Below are 12,152 nucleotides of genomic sequence, written 5' to 3'. Positions count from 1 at the left end.
ATTTCTAGCATCCTAAACATTTTATCAAACACCTTGCATGCATTATTTAAGGCATAGGTAGGTTTCATACTTGCACCATATTAAACCACCTAAAGTTCATGGTTTTCAATTAAAAAACATATATATTCCATGAAAATACCTGTAAACATCACATTGAAACTAAAACAACAATCGTCAACATGTACATACTCATATTACCATAAAAAGTTTATAAAATAATATTTAAAATATGGTTCTTGATCTCTATGAATGTATTGGATCCATATATGAACACTACGCATACCTTAGAAAGGAAATCTTGATGATTTGCTGGAGAGTTCTTGGATTAGGAAACTTAATTCTCAATTATCTTAGAAAAATGCTTGAATCTTGCTTTTGAGAGATGAGTTTGATGAAAACCCTAATATTATGGTTGAGAGCGTAAGAGAGGATTTTTGAGATGCTTAACTGAATAAAAATGGGAAAAATTACGCCTCTTTAGGGTTATAAGTCATGGAAGGTAAAGAAAATGACCAAAATACCCTTATGAAATAAATTTCCAGTTGCTGAAAAATAATAGCTGATGACCATCGTGATAGGGTGTCACAAATGTGATAAGATATCACGAATTTTGTCACTTAGGATCTGGTTTCTGCCTAAGGCTGATGACCTTCGTGATAGGGCGTCACAAATGTGATAAACTATCACGAATGTCATCACATTGTTTCCGGCCTGACATGCTGGAGTAAAATAGGAATAACTCTTTGCTCGAATATCAGATTTAGGCAAAATTGGTATAGTGAAAAGATAATTCAATTATATATCTGTTGATAGGTCATGAACTCAAAAATTCCAAGTATAATGAGAGATATTCTTATTTGAAGTTGACTATACCAATATCCTTCTCAAGAATTTAATCGGTAAGGAATGTTTTGATTCGTCTGATAGCTGGGAGTTATTTGAAGCCTTAATATACATCTAAATTACTCATAAAACTATAAAATAACCATGGTGTACTATTCATGAGCTTGGTACATGGCTCTAATATTGGTTTGGATTTTTTAGGGTATTACAGAATGAAACATCCAATGTGTTAATCTCTATGGAATTACTGAAATTTTAACCTCACTGTCCTAACTAAGACTTACCCTACTAGTAGTAGGGAGTCATGAAAAGTCACTAGACCTAAATCATAACCAAACCAAAGTGTGTGGCTAAGTCTTCTAGTCTGAGTACGAGTGACTCACTACGAGTTGTGAGAACTCCTTAAAGGTAATTGTGGTGAAATTGTAGGATGTCCAGGTATTCCCAAATAATTTATACGTTTACTATGACTGGACCCTATGAGTCGTTGTGTCTCATTACGAGCCATAGTATATGATTCATAAGGTCAACAGTGTGTGTTCCTAGTGACACTGTCTTGACAACGACTAATGGAGATGAGTCGAAATGAGTCATGAGGAGTCGTTCTGAGACTCATAACGACTGGTGGTTTATTTTTCCAAGCTTTCAAATGGGGGTATTTTAGAGATTTTCCTCTTATCCCAATAATAACCCAAGAACTATAAACACACTGTGGACCTATTTTCAACTATAACACACTTCAGATATTCTTTCTTATCTCTCTAGTCCCTCAAGCATCCATATCAAGGGTTTCCAAGATTATGCTCAAGGAAAGCTGTAAGGGTTGAATTCTCTCCATATTCTTGGGTATTTCAGGCATGTTACACTTTTCCAATTATTATTTTATTAAAAGAATGTGTTTAAAAGTACTATTCATATGGTTTTGATGTTGGATTTTGAACATGGGTTGAGGGTTTTGAATAATTGTTGTTTATGTAATGTTTCATCCTTTTATATGCATTGGTTATGTTTAAATGGTGGTTTTGAAACCAAGTTGATGCATCGTATGGTGAATAAACTTGTAATACCCTGTACTTCTACCTAGCTTAAAATTGTCCCAAGTATGTTAGAAACTTACTTTGAAAGATGAATCCACTATTATATATGTGGAATTTTTTAATATTTTCACTTTTTATCATGTGGTAAATTAAATTAGCTTTCCAACAATACCATTTTTATCCAAATCTGACATTGGAAGAGAAAGTTAAGGCCGAAAAATAGAAGGCAGTCAAAACCGCCTAGGTGCAACGGTGAGAGCCGACGGACCATCGAGCTAGTGACGGACCATCTCCCAAGACGTCGCAATGGAGGTAGTGAGACTACCTTTTTCCTAAGCAATTTCTCATGCCAATGGACCGTCGCCCAAGCCATCACAGCGGAGGCAGTGAACTCCTATTCTGCCCAGGTGTAACGGTAAGGACCGACGGACCGTCGGCCCAACGATGGACCATCGTATAGTTCATTCAGCTATTTTAATTCATTTTAAAAAGGGATTTTTGATATTTTACCACCCATTTTAGCCCTTAATAATATCAGACCATGGCTCCTAAGTTCATTATTCATCTACAACATCAATTTAGGGTTTTCTCCCAAAGATAATCCCCAAGAATAAGATCCAAATCCTTCATCAAGAAACTAATAAATTCAAGTTCTTCAAGTCCAAGAACTTGAAGAAACTCACAACCCAGGTATGTTATGTGTTTATTCATGGGTCCCTTTCACCCATGAAGCTCAAGAATCTCTTTTCAAATTCAAAGATTTGTGTATGTATGAATGTTCATGATTTAACTTGAATTGAAATTCATGTTCATGATGTTGTGGGGTTTGATTCATGTTTGAAATTACATATTCCAATGATTGACCCGAGGATGTGGTGATTTGCATAATAATCATGATAAACCCTTAAATTTACACGTTGATGGATGTATCCATGATTATTAGATGTGTTGATGATTGAATAACCAAAGCATGTTTTCCATGTATTTGATTAAATTCCTATGTGAAGGAAAAGTGTCATACTAGTATGATAATATGAAATCCCCATTTATGTACAAGTTTATGCATGTCCAGTGTTCGATGAAATGTCTTAGTTAATGAATTATGGATATATGTGTAGCCATTGTGGTGCTTTAGCACTTGTACTTCATAAAATCCCCATATTATTATATTATGGATTGTCGATGTTGGTCATGTATTTAAAAAAGTTATGCTTTGTCAGTTTCATGCTATCGAGTCCTGGGGGTACTTGTACCCAACAATTAGTTGTGTGCCTAGAGCCAATGTCATGTTTTCTAGATACTCTCAGTCGAGCCATGTTCATAGAAATTCAGTCAGTTATGTGACTCAGGAAATCTCAGTAAACTCACTAATCTCAGAAACCTCAGAAATTCAGTAATCTCAGTAGTATTCCATTAGTCAACGGAACTCAGTTAACTCAGTCATATCAGTTCAGTTAATCATGTTTAGTGTCTATCCATATGGAAGTAGAAATTAGCACCAACCAAACCCAAGGATGGGAACCCACCTATTATATGAGGGTGTGATTCTTAGAAGCAATCCTTGCATTCCAGAACTGCATAGCTATCGCAGGTTGAGACATCATAGCCTGTTATATGAGGGTAGATGAGGTGGTTTAACCTGTTATATAAGGGTTCCCACCGTTCTCACAAGAGTCACCTGTTATATGAGGGTTACTCATAGATTGTCCTTACCCGTGATGCGGTATTGACACCTTTCCAATTAGGGTTACAGATTGGACCCCAACTCAGCCATAATGGTGTATTAGGGGCATGTAGGTTAGATGACTACTTCCCACAGTTTTAATATAGAATCAGGACTGTCAGATATAGTCATTCAGTCTCAATAATAGAACTCAGATATTTCTATAATATTCAAGACTGTCAGATACAGTCAACTCAGAACAGTACAGAACTCAGCTAGTTCCATCAGAAACTAGACTGTCAGATACAATCTCTTAGTTTTAGTTATTTTCGTTACACAGTTATCAGTATCTCATGTTATCAGTACTCAGACTTAGTAATTTTGTTATCACGAACTCAGTTATAGTTATTATGTAGTGATGCATATATTCTCACATTCATGTTATTTAGTTAGTTAGTGTAGTTCATACATGTGAACTCTTTGCATTCAGCCTACCTCATATGCATACCAGTACATTCAAACGTACTGATGCATTTGTGCTATGGTATTTTTATATCATGGGTTCAGAAGCACATGACCATTATTTTTTTATCTCATTAATTAATTTATTAGTTGGAGTTAGTTGGGGACATGTCCCATCAACTCCTTATTTAGACAGTTCAGTCAGTTAGAGGTTTTTCAGACAATCATGTTCAGACAGTTTATTTTAGTTGTTTTGGGTATTTCATACTCCATCCATATGTTATGTTTTATCAGTTATCTTACCAGTTTTGAACCTTATGGCCTTACAGCCTTTATTTCTGCATTTATACAGTATATTATGCAGTGTTCAGGTATAGATATCAGTCATAGGTTAGTCTGTGGTCCTTCGGGGTCATGAGCACCGTGTAGCATTCCTGGTATCAGATTTAGGGTGTTACAAACTTGGTATCATATCCTAAGGTTCAATAGTTTCCTTTTTTGTTATTGCAAAGGGAATTTTAGATTTAGATACTTCAAGTTCAAGATGAACCATGAGATTATCCTAACAAAATCAATTTTTTTGTCAAATCAAACAACTTTATCGACTCATTGAATGCGCAAATATACCAAAATAAAAGTTAAATATGAAGATCTTGAAAGTTGGAAGTGATTTTTTAATTCTATATAAGTACTTTCGTCATTTCAAAATACTTAGCTTCTTTACATTTGGCACAACTCTTATAATGCCGGTAATTGAAGATGTATTTTTATTTTTTTACTCTTATACCCTAATAACTAAGTTATAATTATTGAGTAGAAATTAAGAAATATTTAACTTAATGCACTTCTTACTATTCCAATAAATATGGCACTTTATATTCACTTAAAAATTCAATAGAGAATTGGCTATCTAGAGTAATTCACTTCGTACAATAAAGAATTAGCTATCTAGAGTAATTCACTTCGTACTCCACTCCAATACATAATTGAATATCTCTCTATTCACTTAACACTCCTACTACTCATTCTCATGAATTAAAATTTTTATCAAGAATTTATATAAAAGTAGAATATTCTATCAAGAGTCAAAGAAACATGCCACATTAATTGGTTAATCTTTTATTACAAATTTCATTGATACATTAGGACTGAAAAAAAATACCAACATAACATAATAATATGGATACACTATAAGTGGATCTCATTAATTTCTTCATGTATAATACAAAAAATTTCAGTTGGAAAATAAAATCATCATAAAGTATATGGAAATATTATTTTTACAAGAATAATACATGTAAGGAAACCTATCCAATCTAGATAAATAACAAAGTGCAAAAAAAAAAAAAAAAATCATTAGAGTGGACATGGAGGATGGGCGAAAACACAAAAAACTGTTACACATGCAAGATACTAAGTAATTAAGTTCAAAAGGAACCAATAAAGTTTATTCATCTCTGAACAATAGCTTATTGAGAATTTCTTTTTCAACCAATATCAATACATTACAATTCCATCATATAGTAACTTCTTTTCATATGTTTCTGTAATTCTAGTATTACATATAGCAACCAATGATATGTGCATAATATAAAGAGTCACAAAACACATAATAATCAAAGCGCAACATTCAAGACAAAAAAATAATTTTTGAGTAACCTTAGGAAAAGTTTCGTTTTGCTAGTCATTTATAGCATGAACCTTTTTGTAGATAAAATTCATTTGCATTAAATTGATTCAGTGATTTTAGTCTAAATTAAATTTATTTACTAAAACTTTTCAAATTCCCTTGATTTTAAAATTGCAATGAAGTAAATGTTGATTATGTAACCTCCTGGTTCTCTTTCTTCGGTTACATTAACATGAGGAATGGTTTTTTCATTATAGTATTACTATTAATTGCTATTTAAGTCCATTATTGATTATTTTTTAATTGGATATATTAATACAAAAAGAATTTTAAAATGTGGAGAAAACTCAATTAATGTCCAAAAAAACTACAAAAAAAGATAAATGACAATGAAAGCTTCTAAGGCATGAATTTGTGTCCGATGATAGCTGAAGTTGAAATGGTCATGTAGTTGCTGTCCAGGACTATCTGGTGTGAGAAAATGATTCCCTTGTCCCATTCCTACATATTGTTGCACAACTAACACCGAAACAACTGATGCCTGATCCGAGGATGCCAATAGATCTCCTATTGCACCTAGCTCGGGGCACTCGCTCCAGTCAGTAAGTCCTGCTGTCAATGGCAATATCGTGACTTTTCCTCTACCAACTATGAACAGCTCATGCGCGTGGTCTATAGTCCTTATTTTTGTTTTTGGTCGAGGTCTATAGTCCTTATTGCTGCTACTGTCTCTTCTCCATGGTTTACTACACTTTCAATGTATAAAACTGAATCATCATTAGTTGTTCTTGCCCTGAAGTTGCTGATATAGTCCTCGTCTAGCAGTTTTTCTTTGTCGTCGTCTGTTACCACTGTTGGTACACTAGAATCATTATTCATACTACTTTTTCCTGAATCTGATCTAGCAGTTTTTCTTTGTCGTCGTCTGTTACCACTGTTGGTACACTAGAATCATTATTCATACTACTTTTCCTGAATCTGATCTATCTCCAAGTGCAGCTTCTCCAGGGAGGAATCTCATTATAGTAAGGTTGATCCCTGGATGTTCCCTCATTCTCAATCCTTAGGACAAAGCTTCGCGGTCATCTGGACCTCCAAAGAATAGAACAGCCACAAGGCGAGTAACTTGATTTGCTGCTAGCCTTGTGGATCCACTGAGGCCCCTGTCGACAAGTATCCCAACAGAACAAGGTGCATTTGCTAATACATTTTGGTTTATCATTCGGAAATTTGGATTAGTGATTTACATTCCTCCATCAACTATTTGCTGCTTGTGAAAAGGAATGATTAGAAATGCCACTCGTTTGTCCTCAGCAATGCTGCAAACATCTTCGTGCATTGTGGAGTAAGGGGAGATGGCAGTGAGGGGTCGCACGGAGACACATCCAACATGTTTCTCAAAGTTCTCAAATGCATTGATGATGTGATCTGATTGAACTTGAGTTCTGTTAAGCGCTGGCTTGCCAGTTTTTCGTGTATTATGGACAATAAGCATGGCAGATGCACGTCCAGTGAGCTCACTGGACAAGACGGAGGACATAAACACATATTGGAGATTTCTTGGTAGGACAAGATGCTTCAAGAAGATTGATGATTGTTGGTACATTTCTAGGTGTGTGGATGCAAGACAGCACCCTGAATTCGCTATCTGGTTTTGTACTTCAAACTGTTCTTCGTTTATATGGCGCAAACTTTTGTCACAATAGGGATGATAATTGCAGTCATAAGCACAGTAACTTTAACCATAATTGCAAAAGTTTTGTCATCAAGAACCTACAAACATGGATTTTCATGTTAATGAGCAAATATTAGTATAGTACTACTAATTAATTTCTCTATATGGCGAAAATAATATTAAGAATGTACCTTTTGGTCTTTACCAATATTTATCACAATCATCTCAATGAGTCCTTTGGAATTCATGAGAATACCAAGAATAACACCTTCATGAATTGGTATTCTGTAATAGAGAGTTACGAGGACTGTGCCAACAATCTTTCCAGCACAAGCTAGGACTGTGACCTGAACTAATAGGGCCCATGTACCAACTCCATCAATCTTGCTAATCTCCGTATCCCTAATGGCAAAGAAAAGAGGCAACAAAAGCCCCGAAACAAAGTCCTCTAGCCTTTCAATAAGTGTAACGCCAAGGGGACCATTAGGAAAGACCAAACCAAAGATAAAAGCTCCAAAAATATAATGTATTCCAATAGCATCTGTTATGAATCCACATATCAAGACCCCTGAGAGAATGATACATATAGAGACCTCGCTGATGGATTCGCCTTATCATCCATCCAACTAAAGGCCAAATAATTATAACGCAGAAAATAACAAACGCTACACTTGAGAGAAGTACCCATACTACCAAAGCCATATTCTTATTTTCAGAAAAGGCAATGGCAAAAGTCAAGAGAATCCACGCGAAGATATCATTAATAAGAGCAGCCAACATGGCTATCCCACCAATTTTCGTGTTGATAAGCTTCAGCTCCCCGAGTATTCTTGCAAGAACACATGCAGTGATAGAAAGCTCAACTCCGAGGAAGAGTACGAATATATTAGCTTCAAGTTTTATCCTAATTTGTTGTTTACACTTACTTTTCTCTAATTTTTCTTTCTTATATACACACGATCACACAAAAAGGGAAAATCAGAATGGAGAATTTTTTGCCATTAAAAACAACCTATAATAACAAACAGTAGCAACAATTTTGTTGTTTACATTTACTTTTCTCTAATTTTTCTTTCTTATATACACACGATTACACAAAAAGGAAAAAACAGAATGGAGAATTTTTTGCCATTAAAAACAACCTATTATAACAAACAATAGCAACAATTCCCACTAAAAACGTCAATATCGACACACGAGTAGAAAAAAAAATTTACACTCACAGAACAATAATTTCCTTCTTTTATGCTTTTCAATTCCTCATAGACTTCCTGTACAAAAATAGCAAATGTTAAGAGTAAATTCTAGAACCATAAACAGAAAATAGGAAAAATCAATATTGAGAACATTACATCTGCCAGTGAAAAAAAAAAGGAGGAAAAAGGTGATAACAATATATGCAAATCACACTCAGTGAGATAGACACCAACACACATTGAAGTACACAACCAGTTAAAGGAAAATCAATGGATAACACAAAGAGAAAAGAGAGAAAGCAGGAAAAGGGAGAAGAAGAAAAACTTCGCCGGAAACACCACTTTCACCGGCGATCAAACGACCCATTACGATCGAAAAAGACCATTAACCAGCGTCCAAACACCCAAATTCATCAGCACCACCAAAATCTGCGACTAAATCATCGTTTCCTCCGTTTTGAACTATTATCCGGCAAAAATCTCACCGGAAACCGCCATCACAATAGGACGAATCAGTGACCAAAACACCCCTAAACCCCAAAACCATCGACCAAATCATAAGATAACTGATTCTACATAAGGTAAAGAATGGGTAATTGAAGAATTAATTGCATCATTATATTAAAGGAATAATAAATGTAATAAAGACTAATAATAAAGGAAAGAGATTGTTTAAATAGGTTTTAAAATAAAAAATCAGAAAAAAGTTTAAAATTATGAGAAAATAGATAAATAGTGATGGTGGCCAATGAGATATGCCACGTCAGCTTTTACTACATTCTCTTTTTTATATATATATATGATTAGTGAATTTATCCACACTTCGCGCAGTTATAAAAATAATAATTAAAATAATTTATTTAAAAACATAGTTAAGATAGAAGATTTTAAATAGTTTCTTATATAACACATAAAATAAGGCTGTAATTTAATGAAATAAACAATAATGTTTTCGGTGATATCCATATAAATGTGTTTTCTATACATCAAATAGAAATTAGAATACATATGGTTACATCTGATATACATATGGTTACATCTGATTTTGAGGACATACATGTATCAAAAAATTTAAATTAGCTAATATGTATATGTGAAGATTCTATGTATTTCAAAATAAAAAAAAAATCAAGAAAAATGATAATGTTATTACTGGAAATAATAAATAGAATTTGAGGATAAACTTTATTTTATATTATTTAATTAATAAAGACAGAAGAGATTAGCTTCATATACAAAAATTTAAAGAGTTATTTCTACTTACGAATGTTTTTATCATAGTCACATTTTAAAAAATAATATTTAACTTTTTTTGTAATTAAATTTTACGCTTTCGAAAAAAGATCTTTTAAGAAAAAGTTCTCCTTTTTATTTAAATTCAAAAAATAAATATTTACTTTTACTCATGTATGTATGAGTCTATGGTGTTTGTTATTGCATGTACCTTATTCTTTTTTGACTAATATATATTATATTTTCTATAGGAGTTTTACTCCCTTCGTTTGCACTTACACATATGTTAAAAGTTGTCATATTTAAGTACTTGTCAAGTTAAAAAATTCAGAAAGAGTTAATTTTTTTCTTCGACTTTATTTTTAACATTAATTATCATAAAACAAAGAGAGGTCTGATATATTAATTAAATTACATTCTCAATTATTTTTGTAATGACTCTAATGAAAATGAAGAGAGTTATGAGATAAAAAATTTTTGCTCTTAAAAATAACATATATTTATCATAAAGAAAACATTACACAAAAAATATAAAATTTGTGAAATGAAGAAAAAATGAGAAATACTATATTAAGTGATATTGTAAATTAGAGAAAAGACACCCCCCCCCCCCCCCGAATTTGTTCTCCAAACTCACTTTAACACTTAAACTTAACTTTCGTTTATTTACCCCCTTAACTTCCGTTTATTTAAAGTGATGAGCAAACTAAATATTCTACTAAAGTGAGTTTGGAGGACAAAGTCTCCAAATAAAAAGAAGAAGAGATTTTTATTGTTGATCTTCAATTTTTCTTGAATAGTAGGATATTTAGATTGCTCATCATCAAACTATCAATTATATTGACCTATATCTTCTAGTTCTATAGTATTTTATGTTTTTTGATTCTTTTTTCTCACGATATATTAAGACTGTTGAAAAAATTTTAGGAAACAAATTTTATTTGGTAATACTTGATATTGTAGAAATTTTCATGAACTCCTAGTTATGACACCTTTAAATGATAGAAAGAAAATTTAATAGTGAAATTATATTCTCCCATTAAAGTGGAATTAAAAATAAGGAACGTGAGAAGATTGTAACGACGGTTCACAACATAAAAATAAGTTTAAAGTAAAAAAAGACAAAATATTCATCAAAAATAAGTAAAAAAACCAAAATTAACAAAATAAAATATTATTATCGATCGTAGAAAATTATCACATCACCTACACTGAGCTCAATTTTATATGATAGATAAAAGAAAGTAACTAATTCTTTTATTTAATTAGCTACTAATGACTAATTTCTTGAATTGAAATAAGTCACAAGCAAGTATTGTTATTTTATTTTTTTTCTCAATTTTTTGGGATTTTCTTCATTTTTAAAAATTATCTACTAAGCAAAAAAAAAAAAATCAAAAGGTCAACTTTTAAAAATTAAAATTATCGTTTTTCATGCTCTTTCATTTTCTGGCAATAGTCTCTTGAATGTTTTATGCACTTTCAGAATAATTTATATCTCAAATATTGTTAGGATGATTTAGTTGTTATGAAATTTTAATTAATCAAAAATATATTTGTTTGCTTTTTCTAGATCAATTACTCTCTATAGACTTGAGAATGAAAAAATCCTTTTCATAAGTCTATTCAAAATGAATTTTCAATGCGAATATCAAACACCACATGAGAAATTAGGAAAAATAGTGTTTATTCATTGAACTATGTTTCATTATCTATAATAATTTTTTTCTTTATTATTTATATCATTCTCGATCTCAATCAAAATATTCGTATATCAAAAATCAATATGTGCAAATTTACAAAAAAATTGTCATTTATTTTTTTTTTTAAAAAAAGATGAAACGAAAAAGTAAGAGAATTAATCAAATAAAGAAGTAAAATAAAAGGAAAAAAGAAAAACAGATGATCCAAGTGTCTAAAATAATCGATTCAAAATTCTCCTAAAATCTTTTCAAATTTTGCTTTTGTGAAATGCCTCAAATCAATTAAAATCAATTCAATATTAATTAATAGATTAAACAAAAGAACGACAATACTTAAAAGATGTTTAAAACTACCGTATATATAAAATATTGAATAGAAAGAAACGAAAAAAAAGATACATAGATAAAAGTTATATCTCGCCCCAATTCCAGTGATGGACATATGTTGTTCCTTCTTTTCAAATGGTCGAACGTATTCAAATGTCAAATTTGTGTAGGAGACCTTCTCCTCTATCTCCCACTCTCCTTTCCTCTTATTTCTTCAAAGCTTGTAATTGGAAAGTTTCATACACTCAATCTTTTCTTAGTAACCAGAAAAAAGTAAAAAAAAAAAAGTAAAGGAGAGAGATATCAAATAAGTATATATTTGAAAAAAATTGATATAATTTAAAGACAATTATAGAAATATTATATTTAAGATTTCAACATAT

General features: G+C 31.9%; 1 pseudogene; it reads right to left on the bottom strand.

Annotated features, from left to right (window-relative positions):
• Nucleotides 1-5,962: 5,962 nt before the first annotated feature.
• On the bottom strand, nucleotides 5,963-8,873 carry LOC107849219 (annotated as a pseudogene).
• Nucleotides 8,874-12,152: the final 3,279 nt, after the last annotated feature.

This window comes from Capsicum annuum, chromosome 12 (genome assembly GCF_002878395.1).
Source record: "Capsicum annuum cultivar UCD-10X-F1 chromosome 12, UCD10Xv1.1, whole genome shotgun sequence".
Classification (NCBI taxonomy): Eukaryota; Viridiplantae; Streptophyta; class Magnoliopsida; order Solanales; family Solanaceae; genus Capsicum; species Capsicum annuum.
Note: the sequence above shows the minus strand (reverse complement) of the source record. Positions and strands in the feature narration are given on the sequence as shown.